Here is a 23,814-nt window from a genome sequence, read left to right as displayed (position 1 = left end):
TATCAAACGGTGAAACTCTCCCAGAGATCTCCATCTCAACCCAAGACCCAGTTTCACTCAATGACCAGCAAACTACAGTGCTGGGCACCTTATGCCAAACAACTAGCAAGACAGGAACACAACCCCACCCATTAGCAGAGAGGCTGCCTAAAATCATAATAAGGCCACAGACACCCCAAAACACTCCACCAGACGTGGACCTGCCCACCTGAATGACAAGATCCAGCCTCATCCACCAGATTACAGGCACTAGTCCCTTCCACCAGGAAGCCTACAAATCCACTGAACCAACTTTAGCCACTGGGGACAGACACCAAAAACAACAGGAACTACGAACCTGCAGCTTGCAAAAAGGAGACCCCAAACAGTAAGATAAGCAAAATGAGAAGACAGAAAAACACAGAGCAGATGAAGGAGCAAGATAAAAACACACCAGACCTAACAAATGAAGAGTAAATAGGCAGTCTACATGAAAAAGAATTCAGAATAATGATAGTAAAGATGATCCAAAATCTTGGAAATAGAGAAAATGCAAGAAACATTTAACAAGGACCTAGAAGAACTAAAGAGCAAATGAACAATGATGAGCAACACAATAAATGAAATTTAAAAAACTCTAGAAGGGATCAATAGCAGAATAACTGAGGCAGAAGAACGGATAAGTGACCTGGAAGATAAAATAGTGGAAATAACTACTGCAGAGCAGAATAAAGAAAAAAGAATGAAAAGAACTGAGGACAGTCTCAGAGACGTCTGGAACAACATTAAATGCACCAACATTCGGGCTTCCCTGGTGGCGCAGTGGTTGAGAGTCCGCCTGCCGATGCAGGGGATACGGGTTCGTGCCCCGGCCTGGGAAGATCCCACATGCCGCGGAGAGGCTGGGCCTGTGAGCCATGGCCACTGGGCCTGTGCGTCCGGAGCCTGTACTCCGCAATGGGGGAGGCCACAACAGTGAGAGGTCCGTGTACAGCAAAAAAAAAAAAAAAAAAAAAAAATGCACCAACATTCAAATTATAGGGGTCCCAGAAGAAGAAGAGAAAAACAAAGGGACTGGGAAAATATTTGAAGAGATTATAGTGGAAAACTTCTCCAGTATGGGAAAGGAAGTAGTTAAGCAAGTCCAGGAAGCACAGACAGTCCCATACGGGATAAATCCAAAGAGAAACACTCCAAGACATATATTAATCAAACTATCAAAAATTAAATACAAAGAAAACATATTAAAAGCAGCAGGGGAAAAACAACAAATACCACACAAGGGAATCCCCATAAGGTTAACAGCTAATCTTTCAGCAGAAACTCTGCAAGCCAGAAGGGACTAGCAGGACATATTTAAAGTGATGAAGGAGAAAAACCTACAACCAAGATTACTCTACCCAGCAAGGATCTCATTCAGATTTGATGGAGAAATTAAAACGTTTACAGACAAGCAAAAGCTGAGAGAGTTCAGCACCACCAAACCAGCTTTACAACAAATGCTAAAGGAACTTCTCTAGGCAAGAAACACAAGAGAAGGAAAAGACCTACAATAACGAACCCAAAACAATTAAGAAAATGGGAATAGGAATATACATATCGATAATTACCTTAAATGTATATGGATTAAATGCTCCCACCAAAAGGCACAGACTGGCTGAATGGATACAAAAACAAGACCCATATATATGCTGTCTACAAGAGACCCACTTCAGACCTAGGGACACATACAGACTGCCAGTGAGGGGATGGAAAAAGATATTCCATGCAAATGGAAATCAAAAGAAAGCTGGAGTAACAATTCTCATATCAGACAAAATAGACTTTAAAATAAAGACTATTCCAAGAGACAAAGAAGGACACTACATAACAATCAAGGGATCGATCCAAGAAGAAGATATAACAATTGTAAATATTTATGCACCCAACATAGGAGCACCTCAATACATAAGGCAAATACTAACAGCCATAAAAGGAGAAATCGACAGTAACACAATCATAGTAGGGGACTTTAACACCCCACTTTCACCAATAGACAGATCATCCAAAATGAAAATAAATAAGGAAACACAAGCTTTAAATGATATATTAAATAAGATGGACTTAATTGATATTTGTAGGACATTCCATCCAAAAACAACAGAATACACATTTTTCTCAAGTGCTCATGGAACATTCTCCAGGATAGATCATATCTTGGGTCACAAATCAAGCCTTGGTAAGTTTAAGAAAATTGAAATCGTATCAAGTATCTTTTCTGACCACAATGCTATGAGACTAGGTATCAATTACAGGAAAAGATCTGTAAAAAAATACAAACACATGGAGGCTAAACAATACACTACTTAATAACGAATTGATCACTGAAGAAATCAAAGAGGAAATAAAAAAATACCTAGAAACAAATGACAATGGAGACACGACGACCCAAAACTTTTGGGATGCAGCAAAAGCAGTTCTAAGAGGGAAGTTTATAGCAATACAATCCTACCTTAAGAAACAGGAAACATCTCAAACAACCTAACCTTGCACCTATAGCAATTAAAGAAAGAAGAACACAAAAACCCCAAGTTAGCAGAAGGAAAGAAATCATAAAGATCAGATCAGAAATAAATGAAAAAGAAATGAAGGAAACGATAGCAAAGATCAATAAAACTAAAAGCTGGTTCTTTGAGAAGATAAACAAAATTGAAAAACCATTAGCCAGACTCATCAAGAAAAAAAGGGAGAAGACTCAAATCAATAGAATTAGAAATGAAAAAGGAGAAGTAACAACTGACACTGCAGAAATACAAAGGATCATGAGAGATTACTACAAGCAACTCTATGCCAACAAATTGGACAACCTGGAAGAAATGGACAAATTCTTAGTAAAGCACAACTTTCTGAGACTGAACCAGGAAAAAATAGAAAATATAAACAAACCAATCACAAGCACTAAAATTGAAACTGTGATTAAAAATCTTCCAACAAACAAAAGCCCAGGACCAGGTGGCTTCACAGACGAATTCTATCAAACATTTATAGAAGAGCTAACACCTATCCTTCTCAAACTCTTCCAAAATATCACAGAGGGAGGAACACTCCCAAACTCATTCCCAAATTCATTCATTGAGTCTGGAATGTATCTGGTGTGTTCTAGGGTCTAGGGTGTGGCCTGTGTCCTTGGACTGAGGAAGGAGGAGGGTAAGGCATTTGGTCAAGGGGATGTAGGGGCCATATGTAGAATCCTGCAGCCAGGCCCTTGTGATGACTTTGGTTTCACTCCAAGAGAATGGGGAGGCACTGTTGGGTTTTGAGCAGATTAATGCTGTGAGCTGAATGTTTTTGACAAATTCCTTCTTGCTGATTTCTTTACAATAGACAGTGGGCAAGAGTGATTGTAGATAGATCTATTAAGGAGCTATGGCATAATCCAGCAGGAGGTGATGGTGGCTTGTTGCAACAAGCAGGCTGTGAGAAGTGGTGGTAGTTACACATTTTGTACGCATTTCTGTTACTATTATTTTTATTTATCAATTTCCCCTGTCGTACCTAGAGAATCTTGAAAGACTATGTTTATTCATCTTCGAATCACATTCTTTACCACAGTGACTGGCTCAATCAATGTATGTGCTCTACCAATAGTTACTAAGTTAAAGTGAAGTGATTATTTCTAAATAAATACTGATACAGAAATTTGCATAAGTATTCAAATATTGTGCCTAGTTGTGAAATATTTTTTTCTATTTTACACACACTAAGTAAATACCTATAGAGTAGGATATTAAACGAAGCTCTTCAATCTGTGAATACCAGAAATAAAATCCAAATATTGAAGTTCCTGCATTCTTAGAAATTTGCTATAAAACTTGATGAAATCTAAAGAACATATTATTTTAATTTTAATTTATAGAATTTATGTAGCTTTTAATCGAAAGCTATTGTACAGATAATCTGGTCCCTGTTACAGGAGCAAACAAGTAGGACCAGTTATGCATAGTAAGTTTTTCCAGGTCCCACAACTAGTTAGTTATGTTTCTAGAAGCAGAACCTGGGGCCCTGTCTCATTTCTTTGCAGCATACCTTTCCGTACACTATAGATCTTCCTTACTCACTTGTAAAACAGATTCGTATATCCATGTATATATATTAATATATATATATATATGGTTTTGCAGTGGTTAGGAAAAATATCAAATTTAACAGTAAAAACCAAGTCAGTTAGAGCAATAATTTACCCACTCGAGTATGCTAATTATGGGTTCATTAGCATGCACCCAGATTTTGCAAATTAAACAAAAGTTTATCGGGGAGAAATGTACTATGAAAACTGTTAAATTGAGAATTGTAATTGTCTTTAAATATTTTTCAGCAGAAGACCTAATAATTAATAATACTATTTCAACCAAAAAGATATTTTAGAAAATACAGCTTTCTCGCTTAATCTAATTTTTCGTTAGTTGTATAAATAGCATTCCATTTTGCACTCATTTTATATATGAGTTTTTTTTTAATCCTGTGACATTTTTCATTCTTTAGTCAAGAGAAAATGAAATCCATATTATATCTAAATCTCAGAAGTAACATTAGAAATTGATAACTTTGTTAAAAAATTTTAGATTGAGAAATCACCAGGTGTTCTATAATCCAGACCATGATACATTTGAGAGTAAATCTGATGTTACCTATTTCAATCCCGAGGCTTTTCTTTGTTCTTGTCTTTCAAACTGCTACTTCTCTGCTGATGGCAGGACTACACAAATCACAGAAGTTGAAACTACAAACTGAGGATAAAACCTTGACAGTGCCCCAGTGAGAAAGCACATTATCGGACCCCTAATGATGCTAATGTAAGCTGTCAAGAGCTCTCACTCCAGATGCCGTGGCAGGCCCAAAGCAGACAGCAGGGAATAATGACACATTCTGAAAGCTCATAAAGGAAAACAAATGCATTATATATATGGATATAAGAAAACGAACAGTGGCATCTTCAAAGGAAGATGCCTTTAAACTTTAGTCTCAAGCAGGCTTGTCTCTGATGCTTTGAAGCTAATGTGGACAAGCCCTGTGTCCTCAGCAGCTCCAGCCTACCTTAGCATGACCATTCAATAAAACCCGAAGTGATCACAGCATGCGTTCAGTAAAAACATTTCATCAAACTCAAATGTGAAGTGGCGGGTCCTGGGAGAATGGGACTTGGTTTCCCTTCAGAATAGGATTTCTAACGCTTCTCAGCCTTTCCCTTGATCAATGCAATTCTATGTGGAATTTGAAGGAATTGACAAAAGCCATTGTGCCTTTTATGTAGCAAATGCTCTCATTTTCTCCTCTGTTAATGCCACATTGAGTATGAGCATGGGTTGTTCTTGGGGGATTTCATTTGCAGCATTATCTTTTAAACACCTGGGATAAAAACTCAGTAATAACTTAAAACAAGTGCTACTTAAAACAAATGCTGCTTAAATGGCTGTTTTTGTTTTTTTTTTTTTTGACTATGTCGGTGTGTGATTCTTGAACAAGATATTATAGGTAGAGTCAGAATGTTGCTTCAACTTCTGTTACACATGATTGAAACTGGGGCAGAAAAGTTAATTGATTTACTCAGGGTCATAAAGGAGCAACCCTAAACACTAGTGTTTTAACCTCAAGAGAGTAAGTCTTTGATCTGTTGCTCAGTCAGCTGAGTGACTCTGAGATGAAAACTAATATACTGTCTGTTGGAATTAGTACAAAAGGTCAGTACAGTGTGGTAGTTCAGGCATCCCATGCTTTTATTTACATTTGAGACCACTGTATGTGGAACACCGATGTGGTCCTTGTCTAGTAAGAATTTGCATTGCTAAGTGCACTTTATTTTCAGAAAAAGTGCCAGATTCACATTATCAGAAATCAACACTCCGGGTTCCCCGATGGATCAAAGCTTAAGTTATAAAAGTGGACATTTTGTACATTGATCTGGTAGTATGACTAACCTGACTAAAAGAAATCACCTCTGAGTATAAAGGAATTATTTATTTTTGACGCAGTCTTTAACTTCTCTCTTGGAACTTAGGGCTCTGGTGAAACAGACTTCCATGCTTTCCCAGCTCAACCGAGGCACCCCGTCATTTCACAGAGCCCGACATGTGTCATTAGAAAGTAAAAACTTCCACCGTCCCAGTGTGAGCTAGATTCACGCTAGCAGTTTTGAAATTAATGAAAATCCTCCAGGCTACCTATTCCCCTGGGGGAGGAAATTCGGGAGGAAAGCAGAAGATGGCAATTGGCATTTATCTGTCTTAGCTTCTTATTTACTGCTTGATCTGTGTGATCTTCGGAATACCAATTGCAGGATTCATTTTAGTGATGTTTTTCATTGACCAGAACAGAAGAATGGCAACCTGATAAACAATAAAAATTAGGGCAAGTTCTTAGATGTTAACGCCATGATCAATATCGTAAGTATAGGAGATTCTTAACCTACAAACCAAACGAAAACAAGTTGCAGAACATTATACCAATGCACCAAAGATATCACAACTTTATTCAAAGATTTATTGGTTCATAAACTTATTATCATTTTTTATATAAGTTCTTGTGGCAAATTCAGTTAATGTCATCAGATCAACAACTTTAAAAATAGAAGCAGCACTTGGAGATCCAGACTTGATTATTCTCTTCCAAATGATGTTTTTCTGCAGTTCATTTACAAACACTATCAAGTTTTAGACTGTAGAAATGCACAATAGTTTTATAATAATGTATTTTGATTTCATATTTTGGTTAATACTAGTTTAAAGAGTTGTTATATAAAATTTTACAAAATTATTAAGCAGTGACCGTGAAGCAACTTGTTATCTGGAAAATACAGTCAAAATTGAAAGCTGGTGACTCAAATATTTAGTTTTATAAAGAATAAAATCTATACATAACACTATAATATCACATGTTTATCATGGAATAAGAGGAAAATAAACAGAATCATCAAAAGAGTCTAAATCCCCAGTGATTTCCAAAGTTATTTTTTGGATGTATTTCTACCCAAGACATTTTTTTTACATGCACATGTTGAGTTTTTTCATGGTTTTGATCTTAAGATATATAACTTTCCCTTGCTATTTTGCACTCATTAATGTCAAACTTTTCAGAACTAACAGATGACATCCCATATGTTATTTTGAGTATAAGGCATAAACTATATAGGAACAGTTTAGGATATGTCACAAAGGAATTATTCACATTAAAAATAAGAACCTAAATTTAGGTTCAAAAACAAGGCTCTAAACTCTTGCAAAATTGCAGCATAAGAAATGATATCAACCTCTTCTTTCCCAAATGTTGCTGATATTACAAACAGCATAAATGGATGATTTCTCTCTTTCTTTGGGGGGTGGGTGTGGTCACTGAGAGCTGTTTTTTGCAAAACACATGCTAGTGCCTTCTGGAAGAGGAAAATATCCTGAACATGGGACTTTGTCCTGGAACTCCCACACCAACAAATCCTGAGCTGGGCTGAGGTGTGAAATGGCTTGGGTATCATCTGACTGTTCTCAGTTCTGCATCTTCACTCTCAATGCAGCTTTAACATTAGAGATTCACACAGAGCCATACAATGCCCTACATCTTCTCTTAGATATGTCTTATCTGCCGTATTAATCAGAGAGAGACATGGCCGTTTGCAGGCCCAGAGATGTGCCTTTTTCAGTAGAGGTCTAAAGAGGGAAAATTTCATGGTGACCTTCTTTCTCTGGGCATGTGATCCATAATTGAGATAACTGTGACCCCCTTCACTCTGGATCCATACTACTATTGGTATCAAATTACCTTCGTCAGCTCCTCTCCCCCAGCATCACCACAACTCCAGGCTTATTCCCCTTTTCTTTTCTTCCATTCCTTCCTTCCTTCACCACTACATGTCCCACTGAGCCAACACTAAGCTTTGCCCTCATAGTTGTTCACCACTCTTCTCATATAGAGTTCTGGATGACAGAAAGGCTGAGCCCTGACTCTTTGTCAGCTGGCTTTTGGCTAAAAATAGGTATTGAAGAGAGATTAGAGGGTAGAAAGAAGGGAGAAGCCAGGATATTTTTCTCCTTTTTCTGAGTGGTGTTTCCAGCAATGGCTACGTACATATGGCTCAAACACCAATGGAACAGGTCTGCCATACTTTCACGTGCTGCCTGGTGAGCCTTTGACAAAGCTCTTTGGCTCTGGTGTCATTGCCTCCTTGATTTGTCTATTTCTCCAGGCCACTTGTAGTTCTAATAACCGACTATAGCTAATCTATGTTGCCTCACTGTCCTGTAATCATCTTCTCAGCTACTTCTATAGCTTTTGTTACTAATTTCCTGCATTAAATTTTTTTGATCTAAAATATTCAGAAAGGTATGTATTTCCTGGTTTGATACTGATTATTATAGTTTTTTTAATCAGCAGTGATCCCAGAAACATACCTCTCATGATGGGATTTTTCACACTGAGCTTATCCCCTATTAGAATATGAGCACAGTCATGATGCTCTTGCAGATGGCAAATAGGATAATGGTAATTTGTGGCACGCAGTGACATCATTTCTACTTAAATCGTCATCTGTAGATGCTGGAAATGAAGGGCCGGTCAATGTCAAGGCTTTAGAAAATCAAGTTGCTCTTATATGCAACTCTTATGGTAACAAGGATAATGCCAAACACAGAAGGGGGTGATTCCCACTTCTAAAGACAGAAGAAGAGTTGACAAAAAAATACTACACTCATGTCAACAAACTCTCAGGTAAAAGCAGCCTTGGGGTATTAAAGAACTTCTAGGATAACCTTAAAAAATGTATCATATTCCATAGCTGCAGGGAAAACATGGCTTAGAATTAGAACAAAATTTAAGTGTGCAGGAACATAAATAAAGCACAAGCTGAATGCACAGCATCATCATTCCCTTAGTTAAGGTTGAGACATTACTGCTTAAGTTTAAGGCATTTGTGCAGAAGTAGTGGGACCCTGAGATTTGGGAAGGGGACATTTGTGTGCACTTGGACAATGCTGAGAACCTTGAACCACTACATTTCCCTCATCGTTCTTGCCAACAGAATCAGCTCCAATTTCACTGACAAAAAAGTGGCCTTCCCTTAAATAGATAATACTTAATTTTGTCACCTGACCCAGTTTGTGCACGCGTGGTCTTTTTAAGCCTACCCTGTAAGCTCTAACTGCCTCCAGGCCAATAACAGTAGTTATTTCCCAAGATGTTCCAGGAAGTGTATAGGTTTCCTCCAGGAGGATATGGCACACACAGCAAAGGAATCTTGAAATATTGTTAATTTTTGTCTATACATACCTGGAGAAAATCATAGTAATGGATTCAAAGAGTCTCCCAAGGACTTTCCTGATGGCGCAGTGGTTGAGAATCTGCCTGCCAACGCAGGGGACACGGTTTCGAGCCCTGGTCCGGGAAGATCCCACATGGTGCAGAGCAACGAAGCCCGTGCGCCACAACTACTGAGCCTGCACTCTAGAGCCCGCGAGCCACAACTACTGAAGCCCACATGCCTAGAGCCCATGCTCGGCCACAAGAGAAGCCACTGTAATGAGAAGCCCGCGCACCGCAATGTAGAGTAGCCCCCGCTCGCCGCAACTAGAGAGAGCCTGTGCGCAGCAACAAAGACCCAACACAGCCAAAAATAAATAAAAAATAAAATAAATTTAAACAAAGAGTCTCCCAAAAGGGACAAAATTTAATTTTGGTTGAAGCTAAATACACTATAACGTTGCACTAACTTTCATTCTGAATTTAAGTGCTGGTTAGAGAAGTTGGAATTTGATCTGTTTGTTCAGTTGGAGCTTGAAATCTGCACTCAGTAGCTTACATTAATGAGGTCAGAAATGCTGGACCTTCTTTGGCATAATACAGAGGAAGTCATTCAAGTCGTAGGGAGAGAATAATGCTGACATGGCTTTGAGAAGAGCAGCTCCCTCACTCTCCCTCAGCAATGCATCCTGAGAGTGCTTAGAAGACGTTCATTTACAAAGGAATTGATAAATGCACTTGTGAGGAGAATACCAGTATTTTTGAAAAGCTCTGTGGTGACCGTCATCCCTAAACGAGGGATCAAAGTGTATTTGGGTTGTAGAATTGAGGTCCTTGATTTCAATGGTCATAATGGGATCCTGGAGAGTGGAACACTGGGGTTTCAGTGCTGGAGACACGTAAGTTCAATGGCCATAACAGGCAGCAGGGCCACAGTGGTAATCAAAAGGTTTTGACCCACACATAATTTTATGGTGATCGTTAACTGAACTCGAAGTCCCTAAGAATAAAATGGATGTGCAGCCTATAGATGTATTACTAAATCTATACACTAGGTTAAGACCTAGGTTTGGCGAACAGAAATCCAATTTGCGTCATCACAAAAGTATGTTACAATCTCCCAGTTCCCAAACCAGAGCCAATTCACACAAGGACGACTGACCATCCCGGGTCATGGCTTTAGCACTGAATGTTGCATATCCTGGGAAAACCCCAAACTAGACCATTAGTCACTCCATCACATATCGAAAGCTCCTTGATTAGAAAACAGGCTGAGTCCCTTGGGGAGGGACCTTTCTTTTTTATTTTTTTATTTTTATTTTTTTTATTAGTCTCTGCTTTACAACAAAGTGAATCAGTCATACATATACATCTGTTCCCACATCCCCTCCCTCCTGCGTCTCCCTCCCTCCCACCCTCCCCATCCCACCCCTCCAGGCGGTCACAAAGCACCGAGCCGATGCCCCCGCGCCACGCGGCCACCCCCCACCATCCATCCACCCCACGCCCGGCAGTGTATACACGTCCATGCCTCTCCCCCGCCCCGTCACAGCCCACCCCCCCATATCCCCAAGCCCACCCCCAGTAGGTCTGTGTCTCTATTCCTGTTTTACCCCTAAGTTCTTCATGACATTTTTTTTTCTTCAATTCCATATATATGTGTTAGCATACGGTATTTGTCTTTCTCTTTCTGACTTACTTCACTCTGTATGACAGACTCTAGGTCTATCCACCTCATTACAAATAGCTCAGTTTCATTTCTTTTTATGGCTGAGTAATATTCCCTTGTATATATGTGCCACATCTTCTTTATCCATTCATCCGATGATGGACACTTAGGTTGTTTCCCTCTCCGGGCTCTTGTGAATAGAACTGCAATGAACATTTTGGTACATGTCTCTTTGAATTATGGTTTTCTCAGGGTATATGCCTAGTAGTGGTATTGCTGGGTCATATGGTAGTTCTATTTTTAGTTTTTTAAGGAACCTCCATACTGTTCTCCATAGTGGCTGTACCAATTCACATTCCCACCAGCAGTGCAAGAGTGTTCCCTTTTCTCCACACCCTCTCCAGCATTTATTGTTTCTAGATTTCTTGATGATGGCCATTCTGACTGGTGTGAGATGATATCTCATTGTAGTTTTGATTTGCATTTCTCTAATGATTAATGATGTTGAGCATTCTTTCATGTGTTTGTTGGCAGTCTGTATATCTTCTTTGGAGAAATGTCTATTTAAGTCTTCTGCCCATTTTTGGATTGGGTTGTTTGTTTTTTTGCTATTGAGCTGCATGAGCTGCTTATAAATTTTGGAGATTAATCCTTTGTCAGTTGCTTCATTTGCAAATATTTTCTCCCATTCTTAGGGTTGTCTTTTGGTCTTGTTTATGGTTTCCTTTGCTGTGCAAAAGCTTTGAAGTTTCATTAGGTCCCATTTGTTTATCTTTGTTTTTAGTTCCATTTCTCTAGGAGGTGGGTCCAAAAGGATCTTGCTGTGATTTATGTCATAGAGTGTTCTACCTATGTTTTCCTCTAAGAGTTTGATAGTTTCTGGCCTTACATTTAGGTCTTTAATCCATTTTGAGCTTATTTTTGTGTATGGTGTTAGGGAGTGATCTAATCTCATACTTTTACATGTCCCTGTCCAGTTTTCCCAGCACCACTTATTGAAGAGGCTGTCCTTTCCCCACTGTACATTCCTGCCGAGGAGGGACCTTTCTTGAGAATATACTTAAATCTTTCTCCAGGCTTTCTCCAAAAAGACCAGAGGCAATCTAATATGACAAGCAGACACCGAGACAGAAGACATACTCAGAATTTAAAGATTTTATATTGGCTCTGAGTTGATGCAATTCCTAAGAAACTAACATGCCACTTTGATTCAAGTGTCAGAAAAAGAGAAAAGAATTATGAAACTCAGGTAATCCATGCAGATTTGATCCGAATCCATCTCCAGCTGGGACCAGCTGCAATGTACATAATCAGAAATTGGCAGAAATTCCACTCACAGTGGCTCTCTTACCCAAGGTGTGAGGGTCAGCAAAGTAGGAAAGGCCAAGCGAAAACCCATGAAACTGAATTTCTTTATCACTGCAGTAAGAAATAAAGAATGTCGCACCCCTCAGAGAATCGTGGTTTGTTAATGCTGCCATCAAAGACTTGAAGACAGATACTATTCCTATCACAACTACTTTAATTTTCCCATTTGGCTGTCAGAAAAATCAGATGCATCTTGAAAATCAGTGTGGATTTTTGTAAATATAATTAGAGTCACTCCAATTGCAGCTGCTGTAAGAGACATGGTATCTTTGTTACAAACATTAACACGTTTTGCTTTAATACACCCCTATTGACCTGCAAAATGCATTTTTTCCCCATACCAATCATCAAGGATGATCAGAGCAGTTTGCTTTCAGCTTGGAGAAATAATATTATGATTTCACCATCCTCCCTCAGGAATATGCCAACTTCCCTGTTACTGTTAAAGTCCCCCAAACTTTGGTCCTGTAGAGATCCCACAGAGCATAATTTGCTCCTCCTTATGGATTGTCCTTGGTGAGCAGAAAGGGGAAACACCCCAGATGTACTGGTTAAACATATGTTCGCCCAGAGGGAGAATAAAACTACAAAATTCAAGGCCCTGCCATTTTAAGAAAGGATTTAGGGAGCAGATGGTCTTTGGCGTGTCAGTGTATCACCCCTAAAATGAGACGAGGTATCTCATCCTACACTAATGCTGACCAAATATGGGGCTGTGGGGCTCCCCAGATTGTAGAGCCAACACCTATAAATTTGCGTGCATTCCCTGGAAACTTTTACCCAATAATCCGTAAAGCTCCTAGTTTTCAGTGGGACCTAGAGAAAGAGAAGGCTCTGCCTTAGGTCTAGGCAACGTGAAAAGCCCCATGTCAATTAGGCCTTAAGACACAGTAGATTTGATGAAGCTCAAATGATAAAGGAAGTAAATGAAAACATATTTATCAAGCTTCTGAAAAGACACACTAGGAGAATTGTAAGTTGTGTCTTGGTTTTTTAATCAATTAGTTCAAAATTCTTTTCTAATTTTCATAGTTAATTTTTTGTTAACTTGTGGATTATTTGGAAGTACAGTTGACCCTTGAACAATGTGGATTTGAACTGCGTGGGTCCACTTATATGTGGATTTTTTTCAATAGTAAATACCACAGTACTGCATGATCCATGGTTGGTTGAATCCATGAATGTGGAGGAACCACGAACATGAAGAGTCGCCTTATAGTCAAGGATTAACCCCCACGTTGTTCAAAGGTCAACTGTATATTGCTTAATTCAGAAACACTTGAAGATTTTCCAGTTGTATATTTCTTATTGATTTTTTTGTTTAATTCTACTGGGATCAAAATATATTTTATGATTTTAATTCTGTGTGATTTCTTTGTTTTACTTAAAAATATTTTATTGAGATATAATTCACATACCATTCAATTCACAAAGGGATAGGGAGGATGGGAGGGAGACACAAGAGGAAGGAGATATGGGGATATATGTATATGTATAGCTGATTCACTTTGTTTTACAGCAGAAACTAACACACCATTGTAAAGCAATTATACTCCAATAAAGATGTTAAAATAAATAAAGCATACAAGTCATTTAAAGCATATGTATGTTTACAGGGTTGTAAAACCATCATCACAGTCTAATTTTAGAACATTTATGTGTGTGTGTGTCCCCTGATAAAAACAAGAAACACTGTACCAATTGGCAGTCACTCCTCATTACTTCCTCCTCCTTCCTTCCTCCTCCAACCCTAACTACTTTTCCACTTTCTGTCTCTATAAATTTGCCTATTCTGGACATTTCATATAAATGGAATCATACGATATGTGGTCTTTTGTGACTTGTTTCTTTCACTTAACATGATGTTTCCAAGGATCATCCATGTTGTAGCATGTCACTACTTCATTCTTTTTTTATGACTGAATAATATTGTATTGTATGCATATTCCACATTTTATTTATCCACTCATCAGTTGATGGACATTTGGGTTGTTTCTACTTTTTAGCTACTGAATGAATAATGCTACTGTGAACATTTGTGTATAAGTTTTATTGTGGACTTATGTTTTCAATTCTCTTAGGTCATCTAAGAGTCTTACGGTTTTATGGTCTATCATGCATTTTGAGTTAATTTTTGTGTGTGATTTGAGATATGGTTCCAAATGCATTCTTTTGCATGTGGATATCCAGTTGTCCCAGCACCATTTGTTGAAAAGGCTCTTCTCTCATTGTAATTCTTTGCAATTTCTTGTTGTGTGTTTATGGCCCAGCATATTATCCAAATTTGTAAAGAGTCTATGTATATTTGAAGAAAATGTGCATTTTGTGATTATTGGGTACAGCCTTCTATACAGGTTATTTGGGATAAGTTTGTAAGTCTTGTTTCAAATCTTTCAAACCTTCCTGCCAGTTTGACTTTTTAATCATTGTAATATGTCTGTCATTATTTCTAGTAATAATTGTTGCCTTGAATTTAATTAGTCCAACATCAGTGTAGAACGCCAGGTTTTCTTTGGTTACTATGCTATCTATGCTCTATATTTTTACACCCTTTTACTGACAATATTCTGTATCTTTACATTCAAGTATTTATATCTGCTTTAAAAAAAAGCCTATATATGGTTGTTTTTTCCCGATCCAACAAGCACTATTTTTTAATGGGTGTATTTAGTCTATTTATATTTAATATAATTATTGATCTATTTGGGTTTAAATATATTATCTTACTCTTTGTTTTTTATTTATCCACCTATTCTATGTTCTGTCTTATATGCTTTTTGTCTTTTTTTGAATTAAAAAAATATTCCATTTTTATCCTCTATTAGCTTGTTAGTGAACACTCTTATTATTCTTTTAGTGGTGACCTTAGGGATTGTAATATAAATCCTTTACTTACTTAATGTCATAATAACCCATACTTTCATCACTATCTAGACAATATAAAGTCTTAGACTACTCTAAATCCACCTACCCCTCTGGTTTGTTTTGCTATGGTTGTCATACATTTTAATTCTTTATACATTATATATATATATATTTTTTAACTTCACAAGAAATTATATTAAACAACAATATCATTTAGATTTTGTCAGATATTTAACTGTTCTTTGGCTTTTCATTCCTTACTCTGCCTCTATGTTTCAATCTGGGACTCTAATTACACTTATATTCAAACTTTTCAACTTTTCTTACAGGTCTCTTATACTATTAGCTTACAATCTTTATCTTTTTTTTCCTCCATGTATAAGACTTAATATTTTTTTCCTTACCTTCCAGTTCACTAAAACTTTCTTCTGTTAAATCTAAAATGCTGTTGAACTTATTTACTTTAACCTTAATTACATTGTAACTTTTTTCATTTCCCATTTTCCCAATTATTTTTTCCATTAGATATTCTTTTATTATTTATTAGATATCTAATCTTTATAATCTATTTATACATTTAATTTAAAACTTATATCTATTAACTCCAATATCTGGATCTCCTAAAGGTATGTTTCTATTTCCCTTTCTCTCTCTCTCTCTCATCATTTAATTTTCTCTCATGGCATATTGGTAATTTTGATTGGCTGCTAGGCATTGTGGATGAAATATTTTAGAGACAATTTGTAGCTCTGCACTTCACTACTTTTCTCCAGAGGCCTTTTTTTTCTGTTTCTGGCAGGCAGTTAGGGGGTGTCAGATAACCTTATCCACACAGAGATTCCTCTATTATGGTTATTTGTGAGGACTGACTATTGTTTTTTCCTGCTATTTCCTTTAGAAAAACCAATTGAAACTTTAGGTATTATGTAGCGTTTTTACTACTCGGTGGAGTTATTGACCCTCCAGCCTCATGAGATGGCTGGAAGCTCTTCTCACATATTCAGCCCCTCAGTTCTCTTGAGAATTACCAAATGCCTTGAGAGGGAAAGTAGTGCTGACTTCAGGTTCTCATTTTTCCATCTCCCTTTTATCTGATGTCTAGACCCCTTTAGTTTGTGCTGCCCTGTTTGAAGGCAAAAATATTTGCCTTCAAGCAAATATTTTTAATATTCGGTTTAGTTTTTAGAGTTGTCCATGATTGAATATTTAGAACTCTAAAAGTATTTTGTCATTACCAGGGTAAAAAACTCATAATTGTTGAGACTTTGAGACTCTTCTTGTTATAAAGAGAATGAAAGTGTCTTCATTTTAAAGACAGAAATTTGCCTCTGATTAGGTGGGAGCATAAAGCTTTGTATGATAAATTGAAGTTCAGAGATGAATGAGAATGTTGCTGACTAGCAACATAGGTGGATAACACCTATTTGGTTCTGTTTACTCTCTATCTTTTCTTCTCCTTCTCTCTTCTCTTCTTCTTTATAAAAGGAAAGACAAATCTTTCAGGCTGCTTTTCTTAGGCTCTTGTGTCACTTACTTTCACTTGTTTTGGCTGAAAAGAAGCATAGAAAGAGGATGGGGAGCAGGAGGAAAGGAGAACTGGAGCATCTCTCTCCCCCCTTTCAAGTGGCATTTCTATCAGGGTCATGTCTTTTCTGTGGCTTCAGCGGTGCTCCAGGACCTGTGACACCTGCTCACTCCTTTCAATGCTGGATGATAGTGCTTTCTGCTACTGTTTTTTTCTGGGTTGTCTTCCTAAACACTGGATATTTTCTCATCTCTTTCATATATGTAACCAGTTTAGTGTGTTAAATTCTCTTTGTATCACCTAATAAAATAAAAAGGGCAAAAAATAGAGAAATATGAAGGAATTCTTCAGTGCAAAGTAAGGTGAGTGTCCAATTCCTTCAAATTTTGACACAATGACTTTTCTGTAATAGACTTACTGCAAGAAGGGAAACACAATTTTTGAAAAATGACTTTGTGTTTTCAAGAACTTTTAAGAGGATGCTTGCTGCTTCTATGAAACCAAAGCAACATGTCATGAAGAGGGACAATCTGATTTTGAAAGTATTCAATGGGGAGGAAAAATAAGATTTCTGAATTAAAATCTTGATGGATGTAGCAACTAACAGATTAAATTTTGAAGGAATTTAAATTAATGATGTAGAGTATAAATGAAATCTCCACTTAGGAGAAAAACTTGCTAAAATGACTCCCAGATTGGATTAAACATAAACATTAAGTGACTTCATGTTTATGAGACATTTTTTAAAATTGATCCATCAAGTATAAATATAAAATGAAAATAAAAATTATATTAGATAAGCACAAATGAAAGAAAATAGTGAAGGCAGTATTAATAGCAAGGCATAATCAAATACAAATATTACATAGGAAAATAATTTCATATAGATAATATAAACACCAAGCAAATTTCATGGCTTCAAAATATATTAAGTAAATACGATAATATCAGAAACATATAACTGAGAGAGTGAGCACAAGAGAGGGAATGGGTCATGTAGTGGTCATATGCCATTTGGTTTACCCAAAACTTTGAACACATTTTCTACATTTTGATAATTTATGACACCATGAAACTTACCTTTTCAAGGTTAAATACACAGAAATTATATATCTGAGCTTCATAGGATGTTAGATTAAAAATATATGGCTGGTTCTGCCAGTTAGGCATGAGATTCTGATTCAGAATTGAGCCATATGAAGAAATAGATTCATTTTATTGATTCGAGTTGTGGCTGAAATAACATGGCTCCAAGGTCAGCATCTACTTTGTCATGACTGTTCTGCATGTGGTTCATGAAGTTAATCCTGAAAGTTCAGCCTAAAGCCTTTGCCCCAGGATTTTCAATGATTTCATGGGTCATGCAATATCTACTCTTACTACAGTGGATCCTACAATCTTCCCCCAAAATGCTGACAAATATGAAAATTTAGGCCAAAGGTATTTACAGACAACCCTCAAAGAAATGGAAACCAACTGGGAGTTTGATTATCAAACTTATGTTTATATGAAGTAAGAACTTGTTCAGTATTAGAGAAAGGAGCACTGATAATCCTGTAGCTGTTAATATCAGTGTTAATGTAGTCATTGAACTATCACCTGTCACCTGGTATGCAGTGTCTATTAACCGCAAGACTTTGGCAGATCAATGTGTGCTACTATTCCCTACAATGTAGGGCAAAATGAATACGTTCATTTGGGGAAAAGTCTTCTTCTAACTCTGCTGGAGAGCTTAAATAACAAAATATGGCAAGTAGAAGTATAATGCAAGGCATTGTTTAGAACAGAGAACAACTGAGACTACCTCAAAATAGTTTTCTATCTCTTGAAGCCAAAGTGTTGATGTAACAGAGGGTCTGATAAAAAGATGGATACTTCAGATGGTTGAATTATAACACAGTAAATTCACGATGTTTATAGATTTCATATGAAAATGAGGACAGGAAATGGATGAGTGTGGGATTGTCAAAGCTGTAATTAGATATTTAGGAGGACCAGATTTTTCTAAGAACCATAAACCTGCATATTCCACTGAGCTTCCCTTACAATCCAATCCAATGAGTCAGGCTATTTTGCTTAAGGAATCTGTAATGACTTTGTCTGAGGTAGTTTTTTGTTTGTTTGTTTGTTTGTTTGCTCATTTTTAAGAAATGCCAAATCTGATCATGTTTAACAAATATCAGTATTTTTATTTTGTCCCCAGGTCAAGTCTTGGTTAAACCCAAGAGGAGAAGGCTTAGATACAAAGTGAATTTGTAAATTTATATCAGCATAAATGTGAGGAATATTGTGAAATCTATTTGAAAAATGTTATACAAAGGTGGGAAGATAAATTTAGTTTGGGATGATTTTAACATTATGAAGATTTTATTACTATGAAAGAATTTATTGGAAGTTTTGGATTCTATAGGATACATAGAATTACTAGGAGAAATTCTACTTTCTTGCCTGGTTAACCTACTGAATCTTGGACTTGTGGTGTTCTATGCTAAATAAGTTGAAATACCACAGGTTTTTTGGTACTATATAGAACAAGGGACTATTTTTATGAAAAGATAGATAGTAAATATTTTAAACTTTGTAGACTGTATCAAGTCTCTGACACATACTCTTCTTATTTTTCCTTTTTTAAAAAAATTCTCTAAAATATAAAATTCATTCCTAGTTCAGAGTTCATACAAAAATATGAGTTGGGCTGTAGTTTTTCACCTTTGATATAGAAGAAGAAATAGAACAGGGATATAAGAATACTGTAGTGTTTTATTAATCATAAGAGGTTACTTACTCACTGAATGATTGTACCCCTTAAGTTAGAACAGAAGATAATTTATTCATCATTGCTTTGAGAAGTACATTGGTTAATGATCACTAGCATCCTTAAAATTACTAGAACCTCTGTCTTCTGTAGTCAGGTATGGCAGCCAGACTCCAGAATGACCCTCAGTGATTCTCATTTCCTAATATTCCTGACACCCTGCAGTTTTGTCACACACTGAATTGGGCTGACCTTTTAATTCAATTGGATGTTGCAGAAATGATAGGGTTTGATTTATAAGGATAGATTATAAAAGACACTGCAACTTTCCCCTGTGATCCTGGCAAATTAGCTGGTAGAGGCCATGAAGACGTTCAATCAGCTTATGGAGATATCAACTTGGTGATGAACTTAAACCTCCTGCCAATAATCATCACTAACTCGATAGGGGTGTAAGTTAGCCAACTTGGAAGTAGATCCTCCAGCCCTATTCAAATCTTCAGAAGACAACAACCTCAGTTGAAAACCTGAGCATAATATCCTGGGGTTCCCCAAACTAGAACCACCCAGCTAAGCTGCTCCTGAATTCTTGATCCACAAAAACTGTGTGAAATAATACATGTTTTTTTAAACCACTAAGTTTTAGGATAAGTTGTTATGCAGCAATAGCTAACTAACATGTCAGGGGAGGAGTTTAGTGATATGTCCATAGATTTCACTGAATATAATGTGACCCTAGAATGACAAAGGCCAAGTAGCAGAACTTAATTGACAGAGGCCGGTGATTATAAAGGTATTAAGCAACAAAGACTGAGGGTTAATCAAAATAGATTGGCCCATAAGGATATTAAAGTAGTTAATTGATCATAAACAGACTAGAAGTGAAATATATGGACAATGGACAAAAGTCCTACAATTCCCACCACAAAAACAGAAGACTTATTCAAGACATTCTGAGTGGATTAAAATAAAAGTATCTTGAATCTGAAACCCCTTTTTGTATTCCAAATACAAAAACCCATTTTTGTATTTGGAAGTTACTCTATGAATCGTTGTGATAGATAGAGCCTATGGGAGACAAATAGCAGCTGTGACACAGGTGTGCATACGAGGCATGCCTAACTTCATACACCTGTGCCGGTGGCAACAGCAGTACCCCATGGGCATCCAGATATTAATGACAGTGGCTATATGTTCTTACCAAACTGTTTTTGTGCTGATGTTTTGCCTTGAATCATGACTAATTCCTAGCAGATCCTGCTCCTGTTATCTCAGCCCAGTTCACCAACATCCCAGAAAATCCTGTGAATCACCCATATCATTTCAATGAATCCTTTTTATTCTTAAATCAGTCAGGGTTGGCATCGCTCTCTCTCTCTCTCTCTCTTTTTTACAACTAATGCAATCTCCTCATCACAATAGCAACTCTGTATAAACTTGAAGAATATTCTTAAACACAAATATGGGACCAGTGTAGTAAACCAAAAAAACTACTATATGATTTAAAGGTAGAATTGAATACATTGAGGGATATACACTGTTCTTGGATAAAAATATGGGTCACCATAATGGTTTTAATTCTTGATAAATTATATTTTAGGTTTAGTAAATTTTCCATTAAAATGAGAATGAGTAGAAGTACCCTGGTAGATTTTATAAAATATGATTAATCTAACGATAACATGAACCATAAGTAACAGCTCTGGAAAAGAATGGATAAGCCAGAAATATATATAAATTCCATGAAAATTCAGCTGTTGGGAAAAATTTCTTTTCAACTCACATCGTTGACCTAAATAATATATGAATGAATAAAGTTTAAGTGTAAAAATAAAGCCATTCAAGACTGGAAGAAATCATAGGTCAATACTTTTCTTATTTCTGAGTGGAGCTTGGAACTCAGAAAATATTTTTAAAAGCAGTAAACTCAAAGCATATAAGTAAAGATATTTCGCAAAGTGGGAAATGCAAATAGCTTACCAGCATTTCAAAATGCTCTACTTTGCAAGCAATAAAAAATGTTCACTTAATCAGTAATAAAGGATCAGTTTTCAAAACATAAATAAACAAAGATGGAAAAAGAAACTAAAAAAGAAAAAGAAAAAATTTTGCTCCGAGTAGCTGAGTGTCAACCCGAAGTTATTCTTATAAATGGAAAGAAATAGGTATAATGTACAGTGTTTAGAAAAATACTTTTTCAATATGTCTGTAGAATTTTAAACATTTTAGGTTACATTGATCCAGTAATTCCATGGCAAAGGTCAATTTTAGATAAACTTTCAGGTAAGAATTCATATACAGTATAACAATGATCATTCAGTATTATTTATAAAATAAAAACATTCTCAAGTGCACTAAATAAATTATAGTGTATTATTTAGAATTATACAACACTAAATGATAATTTAGTAATTTTCAATAGTGTATGAAAATGAAAACATAATATGAAAATGTGTATACATTTGATATAAATTATTTAATGTGTCTATAATTCAAAGAAAAAGATCAACATAACAGTAGCAAACAGAATGGATAAAATATTTGAAAGAAAATATTTCCAGCATTTTGGGGTGGTAGGTTTATATGAGAATTTTATTCTAAGTTTCTACAGTTCATTTTATCTTCATTATTTTATAATATATTTATATAAATACATGTGCATATACATCTGTGTATATATTTGCATATATTGTGTATGTATATACACTTTATGTTTTAATGTATTTTTCTATAGACTGCTAACTGGATTATTTAAACAAAAAAAGTGGATAAAAATAAAATCTTTTTTGTTTAAATGTAAATACAGTCACAGTTTAAATGTAAACACCTTCATATTTGAAAATGTGAAAGCTCTGTTTAGCCCTAATTCCTGTAAACTCAACCCAATTTGTCATATTTGAATGTATTTAGTTATGTTTTCTTTAAATATAATCTTCACTACATTAAAGACAGTCAACAGGGACCAGGTCTGGATGTCCAAGTGTACATAATACTACTCTTTTCAGCCAGAGCCGGGCATGGACATTTTATTTTTTTAGGCTCACTAAAGGACAGGAGTAAGGACTTTTTTAAAATGTATGGCAGAGGAATAATGCACACAGCTGAAACAACCTGGGAGATAAATAGCAGGTCAAACACAATAGCCATTAAAAATTGGTGACTACAGCTTGCTTAAGTGTCCATCTCTTTAGAAAGTACCCTAGAGCATCTGATAATCACAAACAACTACAACTTGAGACTGATGCCAGATTTGGAGAGGAGTACTGTATTCTTACTGAAAATACCATGTTAGGACCTTACTCTATCAGTAATACTTAGGTATACATGTCATCTGCTGACCTTACAAAACCACTTTTGGTCAATTTGGCATATTTCTTGGAGGTCTCTAAATCAGTAACAGGTCCTATGTGACAAAATCTTTTGCTCAATGGAAGTGATTTCAAACACAAGCTGCCAGAGCTACAGGCAACTTTTAATTATCCACCAAGGGAGAAAAAAAGGAGCATATCATAGCAAAATGTTAATCCTTCCTTAAGTTTGTAAAAAGCATGCAGGGAATAAAATTGTGCAAGGATAAAACAGAGAATATGGGAAAAAACTGTTGGATAATTTTGAATTAAGAGTTTTGGTTTACAATCACCTATGTGAAATTTCTTTTCCTGATGCACTGAAAGGGTATACAATTCCTTCTGGAAGCAAGTGTGGCTATAATGTAGTACTGAAGATTGAAATATAAGGAAGATTAAGATATATTGCTTGAAGTTACTGAGTTTGATTTTCCCTGTGCATTAGTGTGCATGCATGTGCGTATGTGTAAACTGACTAATTTTATAGGAAATGTTATTGACCTATTTAAAAGACTTATAGGTCTGGTGAGATATACTTCCTTGATGTACTAATGATTTCCAAAATGCATCCAAATATTCAGAGGATGAGAGAAAATAATTTTAACTGGGCAGGCATTCATCGAGGGTCCACTCTTTGCAAGGCCCTTGCCACTCACTGGGATTATCTAGCAATTAGGTTCAAGAGACTGCTATTGGGAGCCCACAGCCTTGCCAGGGAGATAAAAGATAAGCAAATATTTTCAATAAAATGTGAAACATGTAATAATAGATCTATGTACCAAGTGTTTTCGAGAATGGAAATGGAAGACCAAATAAAGCATTTGAAAAATAAAGAGGGATGGACAGAGAGTTAAAATGCTGATAGGGAAATTGCCTTTGTGAAAAATGAGAGGTTGTTCTTCGGGGATCTTATATAATTACAGTTTTTCTTTGTCTAGAATGTGATGGGGATCAGGATGTAAAGGGGAGTTAAAACTATAAGGGAAGGGAAGGTACAGATCAAAGCGTATTTATTCTATGAAAGATGTTGACATTTTAAATAAAGTCT

This window comes from Hyperoodon ampullatus (assembly GCF_949752795.1).
Source record: "Hyperoodon ampullatus genome assembly, chromosome: 13".
Lineage (NCBI taxonomy): Eukaryota > Metazoa > Chordata > Mammalia > Artiodactyla > Ziphiidae > Hyperoodon > Hyperoodon ampullatus.
This window is presented reverse-complemented; position numbering follows the sequence as displayed.